The sequence below is a fragment of the Brachypodium distachyon genome, chromosome 1, assembly GCF_000005505.3.
Source record: "Brachypodium distachyon strain Bd21 chromosome 1, Brachypodium_distachyon_v3.0, whole genome shotgun sequence".
In the NCBI taxonomy this organism is placed as follows: domain Eukaryota; kingdom Viridiplantae; phylum Streptophyta; class Magnoliopsida; order Poales; family Poaceae; genus Brachypodium; species Brachypodium distachyon.
This window is the reverse complement of record NC_016131.3, coordinates 74,912,810-74,932,867: the sequence shown is the minus strand read 5'-3', so window position 1 is coordinate 74,932,867 and position 20,058 is coordinate 74,912,810. Positions and strand designations below refer to the sequence as shown.

General features: G+C 44.6%; 1 pseudogene; it reads left to right on the top strand.

Moving 5' to 3' along the window:
* Positions 1-608: 608 nt before the first annotated feature.
* On the top strand, positions 609-11,369 carry LOC104581910 (annotated as a pseudogene).
* The last annotated feature ends 8,689 nt before the right edge of the window (positions 11,370-20,058 follow it).

The window sequence follows — 20,058 nt, the reverse complement described above, 5'->3', positions numbered from 1 at the left end:
GAACTCAATCCCGCAAGTTTCCGATCGAGTATGCCATACTCCGAGATTTCCAGCAAGGAGTCCAATGGATCAGATGCATCGCCAACCTTGCCAAGGCCAAGACCCGCACCATGGCTGCACTGTTCAGGATTATTGACAAGGCCGCAGATGTAGAGAAGGCCACTCGATTCACCCTAGTGGAGTCAGGGTGGGCAGCGCCCTCAACCCCGCTCCAAGGGCAAGTCCTCACGGTCGGATTGCCAGGAACAACTTTTTGGTAAAAATTTCCACATATGATTGATGATGATGTGGCGTAGAACAAATGAGGAGAGAGAGAGCAAAATTGTATGTAAAATAACCAACGGCTCATGCACAAGCTCCAAGGTGGAAAGAGAGAGCAGCCTTATTTATTTTCTCACCTCCTATTGGATAGCCTACGTATATTCTATTGGAGTAGTTGTATGATGAATTGTTGGTTGATGACATGGCATGTTTTACCAACAAAGTAACATACAAACTATTGGAGATGTCCTAAGAGAGTTCTCTGCGCTCTCTCTCCACCTCCTCCACACACTTGTTATCTTCCCTTGCTGTCACAATCTTATCCATGGAGTGTATAAATACATGCAAAACAACCCATAAATTCTCACAGCGATCTAAACAACGCATAACATAAATTCTCAAAGCAAAGAACCAAAATGACCACGGGAGTGTTTGGTACCCCCATTTCAGCGGAGACGGTGAGAGCCACCGGAGAGTATAAGGAACCCATTACCCAAAAAGATGTTGCAGACTATGCCATGAAGATGATCAACGACAGTGATAAGGATATTGACGCACAAAAGTTCGTCGACAACCTCAAGGAAAGGTTTGTATATGGTCATCTCCCCTTCTCTCTTCTCCTTGCGCTCTCCACCCCTGTCCCAGGCCTCTCTCCCCCTCTCCTCTGCCGGCTTTGCTACTATGAACTTATTAGTTATTACTACTATGCACGCACTATTCGCCCATATTATGCGTTTCTGGTCCGGCATCGCTCCGCTACCGTACCATATCCGTTTCTGTGTCCGAATCCGCATCTGTACCATTTCTGAATCTGATAAAAAATACGGAATAGGATATGGTATGAGTACTATCCCACTGAATCCGATCTGGTTTCACCCTAACACCTCTCCTTTGGTCAATGATTAAATGAGCAGGGTATCTTTAAAGAAGAAGGTTTGTATTTGGTTTGTCTGGTTCTTGTTGCAATACAAAAATTTAGACTAGCTAGTGAAAACGTTGGCTTTTTGATCGGTGCACCAAAAAATAGATTTCGTATGAACTTTTTTATTTGACGATTAACGTTACTTTAGTTATTGCCAACTGAATTCAAGACAGCGCAAATACTAATATTTTGGCTACACTACTAGGTACGGTTATCAAATATCTACAAAATGCCTCATCTACAATGCCACCGGTACCACTCTGGACTTCGTTACCTACAACGATTGGCACGGCCATATCTATGATACACCTTACCCATCAGATATTCAGAATGGGCAATGGGGGCCATTTCTCCACGTCCGCCCAAATTTTTTTGCTGATTGAGCTGGTGCCGTTGTGTATCGTAGCAAGGTCCCCTCCAGCAGCAGCTCCTGTGATTGGTTGTTCTCTTGGAGCATCCCGTACATGGGTGACAACGGGGTAAATACTGCATGCGCTTATCTCAAAATGTTGTACACTGATCTCTTCGTTCATGCTCCAATTAATTATTAGTATGAGTTAGAATGACTAATCTATTAATAATACATAAATTTATATGTAATCAAAAGTAAAGGTGAAATTTATGTTGGCAAGTGATGCATTTATAGAGCTGCAAATGATAATTCTTTTAATTAAAATGATATAAGATCTTGTTTGATTCGTCTTGATAAGTACAAAAAAATCTGATTCCTATATAATTTTACGAAAATATTAATGATTTAAAATATATATGAACCATTTACAGCGTGAATTTTATTTAGGGACAAGCGAATATGTTCGTATTCGCATCTCAATTCATTTGAATTATACTCATACAAATCAATAAACTAAATCCAATTGAATTTACTTAGTATATTTTTTCAACTGAAAAAACATGGCGTATATCTTAAACTCTACTAGTGTATGTTCTTATATATATTTTTATGTATGCAGGTGTACACCGAAATCCGTGACGAAGGGCCCTTCCCTTGGACTGATATCTACGTGGAGCTGAAAAAATCAGGTCGCAGCATTACTGTTGAACGCTATGGATATGTTTCCAAGACTGATATCGGTGAAAACACTATCGGTAACGCGGTTGCAGTTTTTCAGCTTCCCTACTAGTTATATAGTAAATTAAGATAACTATGCTAGAATAAAACATCGTAGGGAATGACAATCAGCTGTGGAATCAATCCTTGTGTGATGGAGTACTATATAAATGGGTGATGGATTCGCCCCACAAGTTTGTACGACGTTGAAGTTCTCCTGCCTATATCTAAATCTATGTAATCTTAATGTGAAGGCTTTGACCTTCTTACTATGAATAAAGTTATTAGAAAATATATAGTACTTTAATTTCTTGACAGAAACAGAAGTTTCCATAATATAATTGTCAAACGGTACGTACTTTATGGATATTGGTAACTCCAATAGTACAATCCAAAATATTTAATTGAGCTAATGCTTCATCACTTTTTTTTTGAGAAAAACCTGTAACTGTATTCAAACTCGAGAATCATTACAGGTACAATGATCATAGATCTTAGAAATTATAAGGTAACTCTTATAATTAAGAATTACAATGAAATTTCTTAAAAACATCTTTTTCGTGGCATCATTTTTTGCAACATGCAACACTCCCAAGGCTTCAACATAGAGACTGCAATCAGACTGGAGCAGCAGCATAGCCACTCGTATCCCTGCACGAACTTGACTACCTTCAAAAGTTTCAAAAAGCCCCTTGAGTCGCTCATCCAAAAAGATGAGAAGCCGTGAGCGTTGAACGTACTTGGGCCGGAGATGATCCCCTAAAGGTACAGGTCGTCGAACCGCAAGATCTTCACCAGAATGCCGTAGAAGGATTCCGAAATTACAAAAGATAAAGCCAACAAAAGCAGTATGACACACTGACAAAAACTCAACAGATACATATAAACGGATCTGCGAGTACACAAACCCAAAATCTGAAAGATCGGGTACAATGAACCTATGGTGACTAAAAACTCTTTGGGTCCGTGGCAACACCCGTTGAGGCACCCCCACAGCAGAGGAAGAATCAGAGTACCTTTATTCGAGACAGCATCGCAACCTTCGCCATCGCTTTGCCGATCGCAACCAAACAATTGAAAAAAGCAAACACTTCTGGATACTCTTAGGAGAAATCGAGGTTTCCCCCACCTCACAGCGCCAAATTGGCGGCCGGAGGTGAGGAGAACTGGCAATCTTCAACGACGGCGGCTGCTAGGGTTTTTCTCCTCCTCCCGATCTGATCTAAGCACTAATGCTTCATCACCTAATTATAAGGAATATGTTATGCAATGCACAGCTCCAATTGTTGGGCCCTGGCTGCGTCGTCGTCCACATATCCAATTAGTATGATGTTGTCCTCTTTGGGCCAAGCCCTCACGGATTTATTCTTGGGCTCCTTCCTAAAAAGCCTCATACGGCTTGGTCTTATTCAACTCTTGAAACAAGTCACTTCTTCCTTATCTAGCCGATATGGGAACTGGGTTTGCACCATAACACCAATAATATGGCGAGATCAAAATATGTCAAAGTTTACGTCCTTGCATCTTTCATAAGCGGAGAACAATAGTATATCTTCACAAAGACAATCCGATAGATGTAAAGGATGGTACTTTTCATAGATGAATTAAGCATGTTCCATTTTTTGTTTTGGGATAAATAAACTGGATTTCATAATGTATGCAATAATATATGGATTATGTGACACAAAATTGTTACAGTTGGATTCACATTTAAAAGCTTTTTTTACTTCTATCTATTGTTTCTGTAGGAAATGCATCCACCAAAATATTTAAAAAAATCACGGACAAATTAAGTTCACTAACGAAGAGCGCACCGGCCGGGTCAAACACATCCTGGAAAAATCAACAGGGGATGTACTGCATCGTGCAGTATGTGCGTATACTGGTGGACTATGTAGTCTCTGCTGCTTATAAAAGCACCAACATATTTTCTAATTATCCCACAAAACGTAGGCAGACCTTTTCCACCTCAGAATTAATAAACAATTAGGTCTACTAATCAGCTGTAACAACTAACGTTTGGTCTGCTAATTTCTTTGCTGTGTGCGATTTAGCTGCCTCCGAATCCTGATCTAAACACTTCCTCCACACGTACACAGGTAGCCCTTGATCGATCCGATTCTTCCTCCGCATCCTCTCTTCCCTTCCAGCGCCCGCCGTCGCCGACGGCCGCCGCCCTCGAGCGTCCCCCGCCTCTGCCCTCCGCGCCTGCCACCCCTCCTCCTCGGCCCTCCCTCCCAGGCCCCGCCTCGCTCCTTCACCCACCGTCGCCGTAGTCCCCGACCTGGCCCGCGCGGCACGCCGCCATCGCCACCCCGCCGACCACCTCCCCTCGTCATGACTGAATCCGTTGGGTATGTACTCTGCACGGCAGCATTGTTAGCACTAATCTTGACTTAGAATTTCTTTGTTGGATATCTGAGCGTCGAGTGTTGGCCAAGTCTTGCCGTGTATGGTCGTGGCTGGAGAAGCTGCAGCAAAAGAGATCAGATCAACGTACATGCATGGCCTGCGTCGCTGCAGCTCCGTCCGTGCGTGAGTGGCGCAAGACCAGGACCAAGTTGTTAGCTGATGCACCTAGGCTGTTAGCGCTAAGTTGTTAGAATGTGCGCGTGTGCTTTTGGCGAGGTCGTTAGGAGCGTGGAGCAACTCTAGGCTAATTAGTTTTGCTCCGGCTGCATGAGTCTATTTAAGTGGTGCTGTGTAGAGAGTCCAAGCAAGCTGAGAGTAGTACTAGCCGGAGTTAGTCCTCAGGCGTGTAGTCTCCAATGTATGTTGGTGTGGGGTATGTGCCCAGCTTGAGTAAAGAGAAGCCGTTCGTCGGCGAGGCGTTCATCGCCGAGGCTTATGTCGCCGCAAATACTCGTGTCTCGCGTTCGTGTCGAGTTCGACTCCTTCCGTCCGGCATTCGTGTCGCGGAGGGCTGCTCGGCGCGTGTCGCCGGAGGGCAGCCCCAACAAGCATGTTGTTCTCCCTGTTGGAGACGAAGCCCAGCCGCAATTACGTCAAAACGAAGCTTGGTTTTCTGTTGGAATCAAGTATGAAGAATCTACAATTATTAAAATCTTTTATTTGATTGGTTCACATTGTTGATTGCAGGAGGGTTCATCCCCTTTGTTACTGCTCGACCGGCAAAGCAAGGAGGAGCAACTTTTATTGCTCCGCGTGCAGCCTGATTCCTCCAGGCAGGTTTAGGGAGTCCTGAGTCCTGACCGGGTTGGTTTGCTTGCCTCTGCTGTGCTTCTACTGATGCTTGATTGGAGCCCTCTTCATCCTCTGTTGTCCTCCCCCCTCTTAATTTTCTAGACTTGAGGAGGATGAATGTGTGTGTTGTCAGTTTTGAAATTGATCTGTTTGGGAATTAGGAACTGATAGAGATTATCTTGTTATTTTGCCAACAGTTTGTTTAACTTCTTTTTCTGGTTGGGCTAATTTTAAAAGTAATGACAAAGAGAACTCAACATCTTGATCTCTGAAGCTCTGTAGGCACTGAAAGTAGCCTGTTTACTTGTTCGTGAAATTGTTTGTTCTTCAACTTAAGTTTCTCTTCTAGAGCAAATGCAGATTGGTTAGCGGGTTTCGATTTCCTGCGGGTTTTAATTTACTGTATGTGCTTGCGGCTGAGCCGCGGCGCCTCTTGTCCGAGATGGTATTCAGATAATATCACAAATTTTGCCATTGATTGGAGTCCTTGGTCATTTTATTTGTTTTCCCTTTAGATACCAGTAAGTACTCTTGATGCTTTAGTTTTTACCCACCGGCAAAATTCATAGAAAGAAAGCCTTTTAATTTTTTTATTTGTTTTCCCTATTGGAAGAAGCCTTTTAAGTGTTTGCCCTATAGTTATACAGATTTGCTATTGCACAGGCGCCTGGTTTTTTCTTCTGTTTCAGTCGACCATCTCGTACGTCCGTTGCTGCTGTGAGATTCGTGCTTCGGGGTGGGCCTCTCTGTTTTTCTTTTGTTGTTTTCTTATGCCCGGAGGGATTACTGTTTGAACTTTTCAGTCAGCCGTTTTCCCCTTTTCATTTCCCCCAAATCGGCAGGCAGAGCGGTGAGGGGGAACGGCGATGTTCGGCCGCTAGGGTTTCGAGCGGTGGCAATTGTCGCCGGCGGAAGGGTGGCTGGAAACTTGATGTGTGCTGTAGTGGTGGGTTGTGTTCTCTCAGCGGTGGTAGTTTCTGCAGCGGAGTTTGTTGCAGTCGGAACTAGACCGGCCGGTGGCGAGGTCCTGGTCAAACTCAGGCGGCCCCCTATCGCGGCTGGAGTTGAGGGGTTGTTAGGCGGTGATGGCCGGAGCAAGGGGTTGAGTTGCCGCGTTTTTTGGCGGTGGAATCAGTTCTGCGAGGTTGCTGCTTGCTCTCTGTGCGTCCTGGTTGAGTTGCGGGCAGTGGAATCACCTCAGCTTGGTGGGGATTCATAGTTTAGAGGTGTGTTTGCTCCATTTTTTGTGTGCAGTTTGTTGATGAATAAACAAGAGTCTTATGTTGCAGTGTAGATATCTCATATCTAGTGGGGATTGAGAGGTGTGGGTGTTTATATATGCAGACCCTTAAATATGGGGCTAAGGATTGAGAGTGATACGAGGCAAATTTCATCTCAGTGTGGGATAGGGATGGGGAGTTAAATTTTCCTCTCTTTTTTGGGTTTCTGTTGGTTGAGAAGTGGGAGCTGTGGTGTTTCTAGACAGATCCATATGGTGATTTCATGCCTTTTCTGTTGTCTATTTGCAGTGTCAGTGGATTCAACATCCAATCTATTTGGTAACAATGACTCAAATGGTGATGATGGGACTCATGAAGAAGATTATTCATTGCCAGCTGCTGATGATTCCATGGACGATGTCGACACTTTACGTGTTGTTGAGGCAATTGATGACCGCTCATTTCTGAACAAGCTCAAGTTGATTGTATGGGTTTTCCTTCCACCTTCCCCCATCTGTGTTTTTTAATGGTATCTTCGTGTGTTCTTTAAGTAGCTATCAATTACACCCTTATAGTGTTATTTTCCTTATTTTTTCTAGTTTGGTAAAACTGTCGAAACAGGAAGAAGAGGATAGTTTGGAAGGAGAAATTTAAGGTACAGCGTCTTTCTTTGTTTATTATATTGCCCCCCTTATTCATTTTCTTGCTTGTAATTTTGCAGATTTGTTAGTGTGTTCAAGGGTAGTTCTGTTAGTTTAATCGATCCTCTTAATTGATCTTCTCTAGTTTAACTAGAGAAGAGTTTATATAGGTGTGTATGTGTTAGCCTATAGTCCCTTTGTGTTCCCTGTATAACTGAACATTGCATCATTTTTAATCGTCACCTGCTTTGTAAGTTTTTGGGGTTTATAACTTGCAACTTTATCTGTGCCAAGCATATACTGAAACTTTGCTGCTATCTCTAGTTTCATTTTTATTTCTATTTATTTATTGGCTCGGTTATCTGTGTATGTACCGAATATGTGCTTAGTATTGTTCTTGTAGTCCAGTATATTAGGCATGTTGTTTTTCCTATAGAGGGGGATTTTTCCTTCTAGCATTATTTGGTCTTACAGTGATCCGGTACATGTGACCTTTATCTTTTGAAGAAACTGATCTAATTATCGACAATATCAGTGATCCGGTACATGTGACCATTGTGTTCAAATGTTCTTTTCATTTTGCAAATTCAATATTAACTGCTTTTATTCTTCATGTCAATTTTAACTACTTGTCTGCCTTTTCTATCTGAAATCTTTCTTTCGTAACAACACGAGGCAAAGGGGTGTTGGCCGCCATGTTCCATAGGTCCTTTTGTCCTAGTTTTCTTTATTTGTATTCGTTATTATATATTAGCTCATATCTTCTTTAGTTTTTTGTCTACTCTGAATTTGTAATTCTCTTTAAATTTTCAAAATTTCATTAGAAGCGAAGCACTGAACGGAATTCTGTTTCTCCTGACTGTAGGATTGAATTTGCTTTATCAGTTGCACAACCTGCTCCCCTGCAATTCAAGTGTTTTTACATTGCAATTGAATTTTTAATTTGTGACTGATAAAAAAAAGGGGTTAAAGACTGAAACACCGTAGAATTGGTTCATAACTGCGATTAAGTGCTATATAAGCCATAAATGTTTGTATTGCTTTGAAAAATAAGTGCTATGTAAAAACAGTAGTGGTATAACTTGCATACTAAATCTGGCAGGTTAACTGCTACTCCCTCCGTTCCATATTAATTGGTGTGAATTTAGCACAACTTGTACTAAAGTCGTGCCAATTAACATGGAACGGAGGGAGTATGTTAAATCAATAGGGGGTGTAACTTGAAGTACAACTGCAATTGTACCATTTTTGTTTGCTACTATAGCATGCAATTTGTATATCTTTATTTGAAATTGCAGATGCTTTGTTCTGTAACTGCACTCCATATATAGTATAACTTGATGAACTCATAATTTTTTAAGGGGCAATTATATGCAATTGCACTGTTGACCTTCATTGATTGCAATTTCTCTGTTCCAACTAGGTGTGTGTGTGTGTGTGTGTGTTATCTACCTAACTTGAACATTTTTTGTTCTCTCGTTGATGCCTTGCCAAATAGCAGCGCAACCTACATTCTGCATATGTGCAATTGCACCGTTGACTTTCACTAATTGCATTTGCATTTTTTTTCAGTCCCAACCAGGGGGGGGTGTCATATGCATTAACTTGAACATTTTGTGTCTCTAATTGATGCACTGCCAAATAATAGCGCATTTCACACTCTGTCTAAGTGCAATCGCACTGTTGACTGTCATTAATTGCAATTGCAATTTTTCTGTCCCAACTAGTGGGGTTATGTTTGCCTAACTTGAACATTTTGTTCTCTTTTTTGATCCACTGCCAAACAATATCGCATTTTACATTATACTTTAGCGCAATCGGACTACGACTTTCATTAATTGCAATTGCAATTTTTCTGTCCCAACTAGTGGGTTATATTTGCCTAATTGAACATTTTTGTTGTCTTTTTTTATGCACCGACAAACAGTGCTGCAAGTTATACTCTGGAAAAGTGCAATTTTCACTCTTGATTTTCATTCATTGCAATTGCAGTTTTTCTGTACCAACTAGTGTGGTCATTTTGTTCTTTTTTTATGCACCTCTGTATATGTCCCTCTGTATCCAGAGCTTGCAATTCAAATCTTTTTCAGAACTTTGATACCATATATTTCTAGTTTGCTCAATTTCAGCACTGACCTTTTACAATTGCACCATTGAATTTAAGCAAAACCAATTGCACATTTATGCAATTTCCCTGGTTTAAGGATTCCTTTTTTCGTAGTTTTTGGTCTCTGAATGTGTGATCAAAATCTATGCACTTCAGTAGGTTTTGAACAACAAATTTTCTTTTTCTTTATTTTCATTGTTTGATGAACCCAGATCGAATATAACATGGGAATGCAACAGGTTTATGCAAGTTTTTGCACTAAAATTTTAGATATAGATTTGAGCAAATTGTGTTCTTGATCTCTGCATACTTTGACTTTGTTTGTTTGTTGTTTGTTTGTTGTTTGTTTGTGAATTTCTCCCCTTTTCCCCCTCTGCCTGCAATTACTTACTGTAGCAAGCATGAACTGCTGAAATTGGTTCCTGGTTACAAGTACAAGCTAGGTGTACTACTCTGTTAATTTATCTCCTCCGATTAGGTTGCGGTAGCTGATTGATTGATTGATGCACAGGCACTCATTTGAATATGTGATGCCCCTCTCCAACTGCATTCTACTCTCTGCAATTGGAATGTTTGTTGTTTTCCATTTTCAGATTTAGTGCTTCCATATCGTTTCCTTCATCTTTTTATTTTTCTTTGGGTGAAAAACAAATTGTGCTTATTCAGAAACTCACAGGTCCAGTTAGGGTAAGATGGGAGATCTAGACGTCTCTAAAATTGTCCAGGGTCGACAAGGATGGCGTCTGATTACATGTATCTGGTGGCTTCATGCTGGGGTTGTTCATTTACTCATCAATGTGCTTTGCCTTCTGTTTACCGGCATCCGACTCGAACAAGAATTTGGGTTTGGTAAGTGAAAGCTTTGCTTCCAATTTTCATCTGAGCTTTCTTGAGTTCAGCAAATTGGAAAACAGGAAAAGTTGGGTCCTAATTATAGTTTTTCTTTGGCCTTTGTTCTGTCAGCAGATAGTTAGCTTTACTTGTAATGAAATATTGTTTTTGTTTTTGCGGGGGAATGAAACACTGCTACATACATTTCACTAGTAAAGTCATGTATTCTGTAACTTTGGTTGGTGGTACAAAAAAATAACAAGATTTTTTATTTTGGTTACTCTGGAAGCATTTGGAGTTTGAAGGTCTCTTGTCTGCACAGAAGAGAACAATTTACATTTTGGGTTATCCTGGAAGCATTTGGAGTTTGAATGTATTTTGTCTGCACAGAAGATAACACTATAAAAAGGTTTGCAGACCAAAAACCATAAATCAATGTTTGTGTTTTGTACTTTGATTCCATGTTGCTCCATATGCTGCGGTGTTATAGTTTGTATTCATGTTATTTTGAGTGCCAAAGCTAGCAGCCTGTTCATTCTTTTGCCTATGACATTTGACTGTTTTTGGCCAAAAAACCAGGTGACTGGTACAGAACCAAAAAACAGGCGACTGGTTTCGGTTCTAAAACCAGGCGACTGCCCAATAGACAGACCCATAGTTATATTCATTCAATTTATATTCACTACAGGCCGACCATAGTGGAACTGCCTCCTCACGCTGCACCTGCCTGGAGCCGGCTTTGCGCCACAGCTGACCTGCCATCGTTGCGGACGCGCTCGGAGCCGCCGACCCGCTATCACTGAGCGCCTGAAGCTACCATCGTCGACTTGATCATTTTCATCATAAGAGATGCTCTCCGTTCCGTGTTTTTTCTATGTGTGGATTGCATGGCTGATGAGCTGATGAGTTGTTTTGTACCACAAAAATTCAATTAGCTCGGCTGTAACATTGTGAAATTATGTGTTAATTTTGCTACGTGTGTGCCGCAGAGTTTTTATTTTATTTTTTCTTGACGAGGTGATAGCTGACCAGTATGGTTTTTTTTATCCTGGAAATCAATCCATACAAATGTTTCTAGAACTCATGCTATTAATTACTACAATTTTGGTGTTTAGAGTTGGTGTAAAATGTTTCTGGCTCACATTGGCATATTTCTTTGCAAGAACATGGATGGGTTAAGCAAGGGATGACGTTGGTGTTTGTTTCTAGTACTGACTTAATTAGTTAGGAGATTTAGAATTCTAATATCTGGAAATATCGTTGTACTAGGATGCGTTATTAGTAATGGTGGCTTGTGAATTCCAAATGCTTGCCGTTGTTTCCTATCCTGAGTCAAGCAGGGCAGACCACTTACTTTAAAAATGTGGTCCTGCTGGAATACAATCGTAGTTTGAGCGGAGCGTAATTCAGGGTTCAGGTTCAGGGTATGCAACCTTTTATTTTGGAAATTCCGCTGTAAAACTTAATCCCGTCTCCTTAGTTGGTTCAGGTTTGATGATTTTGATTATTGTCTATGTTCGAATGAGATTGATTCGACTTCAGTACGTTAGGATGCATTTTTTTTAAAAGGTCATGTTTCAGATTTGATGATTTTATGAACCAAATGTGGGCATTTTTGGAGGCCCAACTTTAGCATTTTGGCTTAAAAATAAGATAGATAAAAAAAACTATAGAACAAGTCATCATATAAAAAGGATAAAATTCAAGTTGTCAGGTATTGTGAAGACGCACGTGAAATTCATTAGTATTATTTAAGGCTCCATTTATCAAGCTTAATTAATTACGTAGGCACACACTCATGAAGACACACCTACTACTACTACTGATGTGGACTCCCTTAAAGAAAACAAGAGAAAACTACACAGCCAGTACTGACGTGGACTTAGCTGCGCTGTTTAAAGTCTAGCATTAATTAGCAGCTAGCCATAAACTTAGCATAGTTAACTTATTTTGGTAATTAGTTTTTGATAAACGAAGAATTGCATTATGTCCCGGCCTCTGCGTCTAGATAATGCACGCAGCCAAAAATTGTTACAAGAGGAGTACAAGAAGAGGAACACATATGAAATTATCCAAGAGCGACAGACGGTCCAATCAGTAAAGGCCAGTCCGAAGTCCCCTGGAAGGTCATCTTCATCTTCCAAAACAATGCCTTCAAGAAGCCGGATGCATGAACATCGACATTGTTGGACCCGGCAAACAAAGGCCAGATTATGGATATTCATCCTAGAGGCCGGGGTTCAACCAATAAAGGCCAGAACATCAGCCCCGAAGACAACGCCTTCAACAAGGAGACGGTGTATGTGCGTCGTCGTTGCCGGATTCGCAGCATAGAAGGACAGATCGCATGTTTTCACCCCGGAGGAGAATGAAGCGATGATTGAGGCACCAAAATCTCGGTGTCGGATCCAATCAATAAAGATTAGAGTCATCACCCATCGCTCCCGATACGGCGATTTTGACTTCATCGCAGATAACCACCACACCGATCACCTCGGCAGGCTTAATAAGTACATAATTAATGCATCTACCATCCACATATACAACTACGTGCCAGGTCGATCAAAACTGACAAATATGCAGTGCTCACCGTATAGCATTCATTTGACGACAGATGGACATGACTTGAGGAACCAAAAATTAAAACTAGAAACCATTAGGTATAAATAAAATGCCACTGGAGTATTTTTTGAGATAATAGGATATTTTATTTCTTTACCGTCACATCAAAGTGGTGCAACAGAGTACAGAGTTTCTTCCGGTCTCTGCGCTGACACATAACCGGCCAAACACCAGGTTCATATACAACAGAAAGGGAAAAATAATCCACATGGAGCTATCATGGCGAATTGACGTCTTGACATGTTTTTAATTAAAGTCGTCGACGTCTTCCCTGTTTCCACAGATCAATGATTAATTCCTTGTGAATAATTCAACTTTTTGTGTTTTCCTTCATGCCTGTAATCTGTAAACATGGAATGAAGAAATAGCTTGTGTTTGGTCAGTTGTAACGACCGGTTCTCCGTGTCAGGGATTATCCCTAATTAAATTATACTAATTGCCTCAAGCTAGGCAACGAGCATAATCCAATTGAAGATAATGCCAAACATGTAACCGTACTAGAACATGCTCATCATACTCTCCCAAGATCAGCGACTATGCATACATATCCAGTCAAATATCACATCACAGACATACAACATACATAAATTACAATACTGAAAGTTCGAGTTATTACAATACATATGTTGATCATACAATCATTACGGTACAGACCGTCAAATACAAATAAGCGTGCAGGGGAAAGTAAGATACAATAATTGCCCTAAGAGGGCCAAAAGTACTGTGGCGTCCATCTAGCACAGGGCTCTAAAGCCAACGTGAGTAGACTCCTATGGAACATCTACGTAGGTCTCCTGACTAGGATCACCCTCCCGTGGGGGATCCATCTCTACAGTCGATAATAGTTGCAAGGTGAGCACTTAAGTTACTCAGCAAGACTTACTTTACAATTTTATTAGGTTTCATATTAATTAACATCACTAGTTAATACAAGGGATAAATGACCAGGTTTGGTGAACATGAACTCCCAAAACCGGTAGAAATATTTTGAATTGTAATATACCTACTAAAGTGAACCTATAGGGGTACAAGGTCATTTTGATCAAAACAGTCAGATGTGCAGTGTTCACTGTATAGCATTCATTTAACGACAGAACGACATTGTCGGTGAGTAAAGCTACATTACCACGGTATACCACGATGACCGTATCGACCTACAAGTACCTAGGGTCCCGCACGGGCCTGTACGAATCATGCTAGGTAGGGACTCGGAGGAGATAACGAAACTCTCTGCAGGTACTCCGGAATCCTACCTTATCTAGGAGACCTTCCCGAGATGGATGCCGCCACCAAGATCTCATCGGATTGGATATCAAAGACTTGCCGACCAAGAAGATGCTACTATATAAAGGACACGGAGGCCCGGCCCCTGCCGAAGAACCCAACCTGAGACAACAGAAGCCTTGTCACCACGTACAAGCCGTCTCAGAAAACACAAAGCAATCCAGGTCGATTAACATCGCTCAAGCCATATCGCCGAGACAAGACCTAGTTCGAAGATCAGATCGAGTTCTTGTAATCCTTGTACTCATATCAATATCAATATACAGAAGCAGGACGTAGGGCTATTATTGTAAGGACCCAAAAAAATTAAGCATGTTTGATTAGGTTTAATTATGTGTTACTATGCCATCTATTATTCATTAATTCAGAAATTTTCCCCCGGCGTAAAACCCTAATTTAAAGGCACCCCTTTATTCAAAAGGAATTTGAATTCAAATAAACTCAAATAGTTCAAATTTCATCGAAATGAGCTGAAATTTTTACTGCGGGTAGATAACATTAATTCTAGCCTACCCTCAAAATTTCATCATTTTTGGACCATATTTGGGCCTCCTATTCATCCAAACAAAATCTGGACAGAAGTAAAAAGCAAATAGTTCAAGCCACGTGGCAGCCCCTGGTTCGCCGGTCACTGTACCCCGCATGGACAGGCTGACGTCATCAGTGACGTCAAAGCGTCTCTTCCGCACTACTGTGCGCAGGGCTGCACCGACGTCAGCGCATGGGCCCCATGCTTGACTGGTCCGCGTCGCCGACAGGCGGGACCCACCAGTCATGCTGTCCAATCCGCCTAACTCTATCACGTCGTCGTCCTTCGACCATGCCGCCGGCGGGCCCCGGCTGCCCTATATGAGGCTGCTCCGTGCCTCCTGCTCGCCCTCTCCTTCCTCCCTTCTTCATCCCTCCCGCATCTCCACTTCTCCTCGCTGGATTTGAGAACGCCGCCACCAGAGCTTGGTGCCGCGGACAAGACAACCTCGTTGTGCCGTTGTTCTACACAGGAGGTTGGCGCGCCTCCGTTCGGCACCTTTTCCGACCACCTCGGCCACCGCAACGCCGCCGATCTGTTCATCTTCTTCGTCTCCGGCGGAGTCTCGAGGAGCGCCTCCGCCGTACCGACTCGTCCCTGGCCGTCGCCTCCCATTCAAGCCCCCCATGAGCCGTCCGTGTTCCCGCCGCGGACAAGACAACCTCGTTGCGCCGTTCTACCCAGGAGGTCGGCGCGCCTCAGTCCGGCACCTTTTCTGGCCGCCGCAACGCCGCCGGGCTGTTCATCTTCTTCGTCTCTGACGGAGTCCCGAGGAGCACCTCCGCCGTACCGACTCTTCCCCGGCCGTCGCCTCCCATTCAAGGCCCCCGTGAGCCATCTCCTCCCCCCTCCTTTTCCCCGTAGCTCGCGCCACCGTCACCGCCACCACCCTGCTCCCTCCCATCGGGAAACCCTAGCAAGCCCCTGGCCTCGTGCCTGGCGGGCCCTGCGAGCCGCGTGGGCCGAGCCAACGAACTCCCCCCGGCCCATTTCCTCCAGTCCAAACCCGTGGCCTGTTTAGCAAAGGGAGAAGAAGAAAAAGGAAAAAGAAACAAAATCGGTTTACGAGCCTCGGCCCAGAATAGTGCCGGGCCCCGATTTCTCTGCCGTGGGCCCCATTTGTCAGCCGCTATTAGTTTATTTAATTGGAAAATGAAAAAAAATCTAAATTACCGAAAAATGCCACTGTGTTGTAAATTCAATAACTAATTACATAAAAATTATAAAATTTTGAAACAAGTGGCATTAGTTAGATAATTTCCTCTTGTTTATTACTGATAAATAATATCCCCCATGTACAGTACCAGAGTTCTTTGTATTTTAAATAAACTTGAAACTGAATGTATATGTTTGGAAATTGGGTATTTAAATTCGAGGAAATTGTACGGAAGTCCAAAATGAGTAAATCTAGTTTTATTAACCTTGAAATTGAGCCCCTGAACCAACCCCACTAGTTTTGTTAATTATTTATGTGTATGTTTATTTATATGATTTAATTATTGGAAAGGCTCATTTAAATCATAGTAAATAATCTGTAATTGGGAAAATTATGAAACCTGGTTAGGAAATTCATATTAACCAAATGCTAATTGACGTGGTTATGTCTAACCACATATCCAACATGGGGATACCCGCCATGGCCTAGCTGGGGGCCCAGGTAGAAGCCTGCGATGACTCCATGAGTTCGAATCTTCATCCAGTCGACTCGAGATAAGGAAGTTCAATCATAGTATATCTCATTGATGTAACCGACTTAGACTCCACCCGAGACCTAGCCCCTCGCATATATAAAGGGCTAGGAGGGAGAGCCAAGGAGGACAAGCCAACCTAGACGCACTCGCCAGATACAATCTGAGCCTTTACGCCTCAACGGCAATCTTGTATTCGACTCATCAATACAGATCAGACAAGCAGGACGTAGGAGTATTACCTTCCGAGGGACCTGAACCTGGGTAAATCCTTGCCTCCCTTTGTTTGTCAGCCGACGGGTTCGCCAATACACACGCGTAGCTCTCCTAGGTCGTAAGTCCATCAAGATGGGCATTGTCAAAGTTAATCCTTCGTCATTGGCGCCTACCGGGGGGAAGACGTGTGTTGGATTCATGACCCCGGCGGTTTCATCTACTCCAACCGTCAACTCATCGACTCAGGCGGAGTCGATGATGTTCGCCTCTTTCCACTTCATCGGCCACCCGACGGCCAGACGCGCGGTCTTCGACGCACTTAGTGCTGGCGTGGATCTCATCTTCGGGGATTTTCATCTCCGAGTCGACAGATCTGGCATCCTTCGCCTGCCAGATTCAACTGCTTCAGCAATAGAGGAGTCGCACTCCTTACCGCTGCCTGCTCAGATCCTGTCTCAGGATCTGACCTGCAATCCGGAGTCAAACTTTGCTCCGACCCTCTTTGACTACGATCGCACCCTGCATGCAAGCAGCCCCGTCCCCAACGACGCTGGCAACTGCTCCGATCAAGAAAGTTGCCATAGCAGCAATGACCCAGTCTTCCCAGGAACCATAGCCCAGGTCTATATGACAACTCAGGCAGCCGAGAAAACGGGCGGAGGGCAGTCGCAGAATCAACCCATTATCAACTGCACCGAAGAGGAGTCGGCTCGAGTCAAGGAAGCCCTCAGCACCGGAGTTCTAATGGCCGATCCAACCCCGGCGGAGCTGCAGTTGTATCGTCAATCCCTCATCGAGGCGCACAATGAGGTGAACAAAGAAAAGCAAGAACTCGAAATGGTACGGAAGCAAGCTGAAGACGAAAGAGCCCGGAGGAGGGGTCGATCGGACACGCTCAGCGAATCGTCTCTTGGTACTCCTTCACCAAGAGATAAGAGACCTCACCACAGAACCCGATTGGAAGATATGCCTAATACAGACAGGCGCCGCATGACTCGAAATCTGGGGTCAAGTTTTCTGTCGGTCAACAACCACGGCGACGCGGCGCCACAAACACCGGAGGCCCTGATCCTTGCAGCAAACACCTATTGCAGCCAATCCAACCACCAGAAAACGACCCACAATCGGGGCCACCTACGCCAATCAGGATCTGGAAAATCAAAGAGCAAACCCGTGGGCAGAAAGGACTCTGCCTTGCGATAATATTGGCACTCGACATGGCCATCGTTCACCCTGGTCAGGACGGCGCGACCGAGGCGAAAACCCAAGAGGAGGGCCGAAGCCATCGCCATGAAGCAGCAACCGTGGCTTCGACCGACCACGAGTTGACTCCCGCGATTATTCATCAGACTCGGACCCTGAGGTCGAGTCTTGTGGAGCACCTTGCTTCACCCACCGCTTCCGTCATGCCAAGATGCCAAAGAACTTCAAACCACCATCTGACATATCAAAGTACGACGGCACCCTGGAGCCTAGAACCTGGTTGGAGGATTACCTGACCGGGATCCGGTGCCGAGGCGGCTCCAGAACCACAGCCATGCAGTGCCTACAGCTGCAACTGCGGGGTCCCGCACGCACCTAGTTGACCAACCTACCAGACGGAGAGATCGGCTCGTGGGACAAGCTGATGCAAGCCTTCACTCGAAACTTCAGGTAACTTACAAGCGACCAACTTCCAAGGAAGAACTTCGAGCATGCATCCAACGAGAGGGCGAAACTGTCCGTTCATACATCCAGCGATGGACCACCCTAAAGCATGCAGCCGAAGAAATTTCCAACGAAAGCGCCATCGACGAGTTCAAACGTGGGCTGCTTCGACTGGACCTCAAGGAAGAGCTGGGTCGAACCAGAGTAACTATCGTCAATGCATTGATGGAAATCGCCAGTCAATGGGCAGATCGCGAGGACTCGCTCCGCAACGAGCGTCGCCACTACCGCGATGACGAGGGTGACCGCGGTCACGGTCGCAGTGACGAGCATCACAGGAAACGCAAGGGCCGCACTCCCGAAGACGCAAGTCCACCCAAATTTGTCGTAGCTACTGCCCAGTCAAATTTCGGCTACTGCGGAGAAGGAAACCTCAATGGTGGATTTTGTGGTGGCGACAAACGCAGACAGTGGCAATGAAAACCACGTGAAGGAGGCCAGCCGAGCCTCTCCGAGCAGTTGGCAGCTCCCTGTCCTTTCCATGTCTACAGGGACGAGCGAGGCAATATCAAGCCAAGTCATTCATTGATGGAGTGCAGGCGTTTTAAGGGCCTACAGTACGAGTATGCAAGAACCCAGCAGTCAGCAATGAACGCCGAATTCCCGCATGTGCCGGGTGCTCACCCATTACCCAACAACGGAGTCGCCGCACAGTTGCCACCTCCACAACCAAGAGCTTTGGCCATCGGAGCTCCGCCACCTCGCCCAACGAACTTCGCTGGAGCTGTGCACCCAGTGCAACTCATGTCACAACCAGAGGCCGCATCCGCCGCCAGCAACGGCTATCCAGCTCCGGTCGGTCACATCTGCATGATACAGACAGGCCGACCAACCAACCGAACCCAGAAGCTGATCACTCGCCAGGTGCACATGGCCGTGACTTCACCACCTGCAACTCCTGAGTACCTCAACTGGTCCGAGACCAGCATCACGTTCTCTAGTGATGATCACCCTCTCCGAGTTCCATGACCCGAGCATGCAGCTCTGGTGCTCAACGCCCAAATCGGAGGCTACATGATGAGCAGAGTGTTCGTGGACGGCAGGAGCGGCATCAACATCATCTACGCCGACACTCTGAGAGGATGAATCAGTCAATGACAAATCTCACCGCCACCGACACGACCTTTCACAGTATAGTGCCAGGGAGGCGGGCTACCCCACTCGGAAGGATCAGCCTTGACATTGTTTTCGGCTCACCAGAAAATTTTCGTCGAGAACGACTCGATTTCGAGGTGGTTGACTGGCCATCACATTACCACGTGGTTCTCAGCCGCGTGGCACTCGCACGCTTCATGGCAGTCCCGCATTATGCTTACCTCAAGCTAAAGATGCCTGGACCAAACAGCGTGATCACTATCTCCGGGAACTTCGCGCGTTCCGACAGCCGCGAAAAGGATTTCCATAAGATATCCGAGTCATTCGGCATGCACGAGGAGCTCGAGCAGCTCAAGTCCACGACTGAACACGCCCTCCCTCCCGTGGCCAAGAGGCAAGCACCAAAACTAGAGTTCAACGTCAAGACGGATACAAAGGAGGTTTAGGTCCACCCAACGGACCCCAGCAAGACCGTCGTGATATCCACGAGCCTTTCCTCCGCATAGGAAAGCGCGCTCGTCGAGTTCCTCCATGAGCACTGGGAAATTTTTGCCTGGCTACCACCTGACATGCCAGGCATTCCCAGAGAACTCGCCGAGCACGCTGTTAATGTGGATGAGAATGCCAAGCCGGTTCAACAGCCTATGCGTCGATTCTTCGAG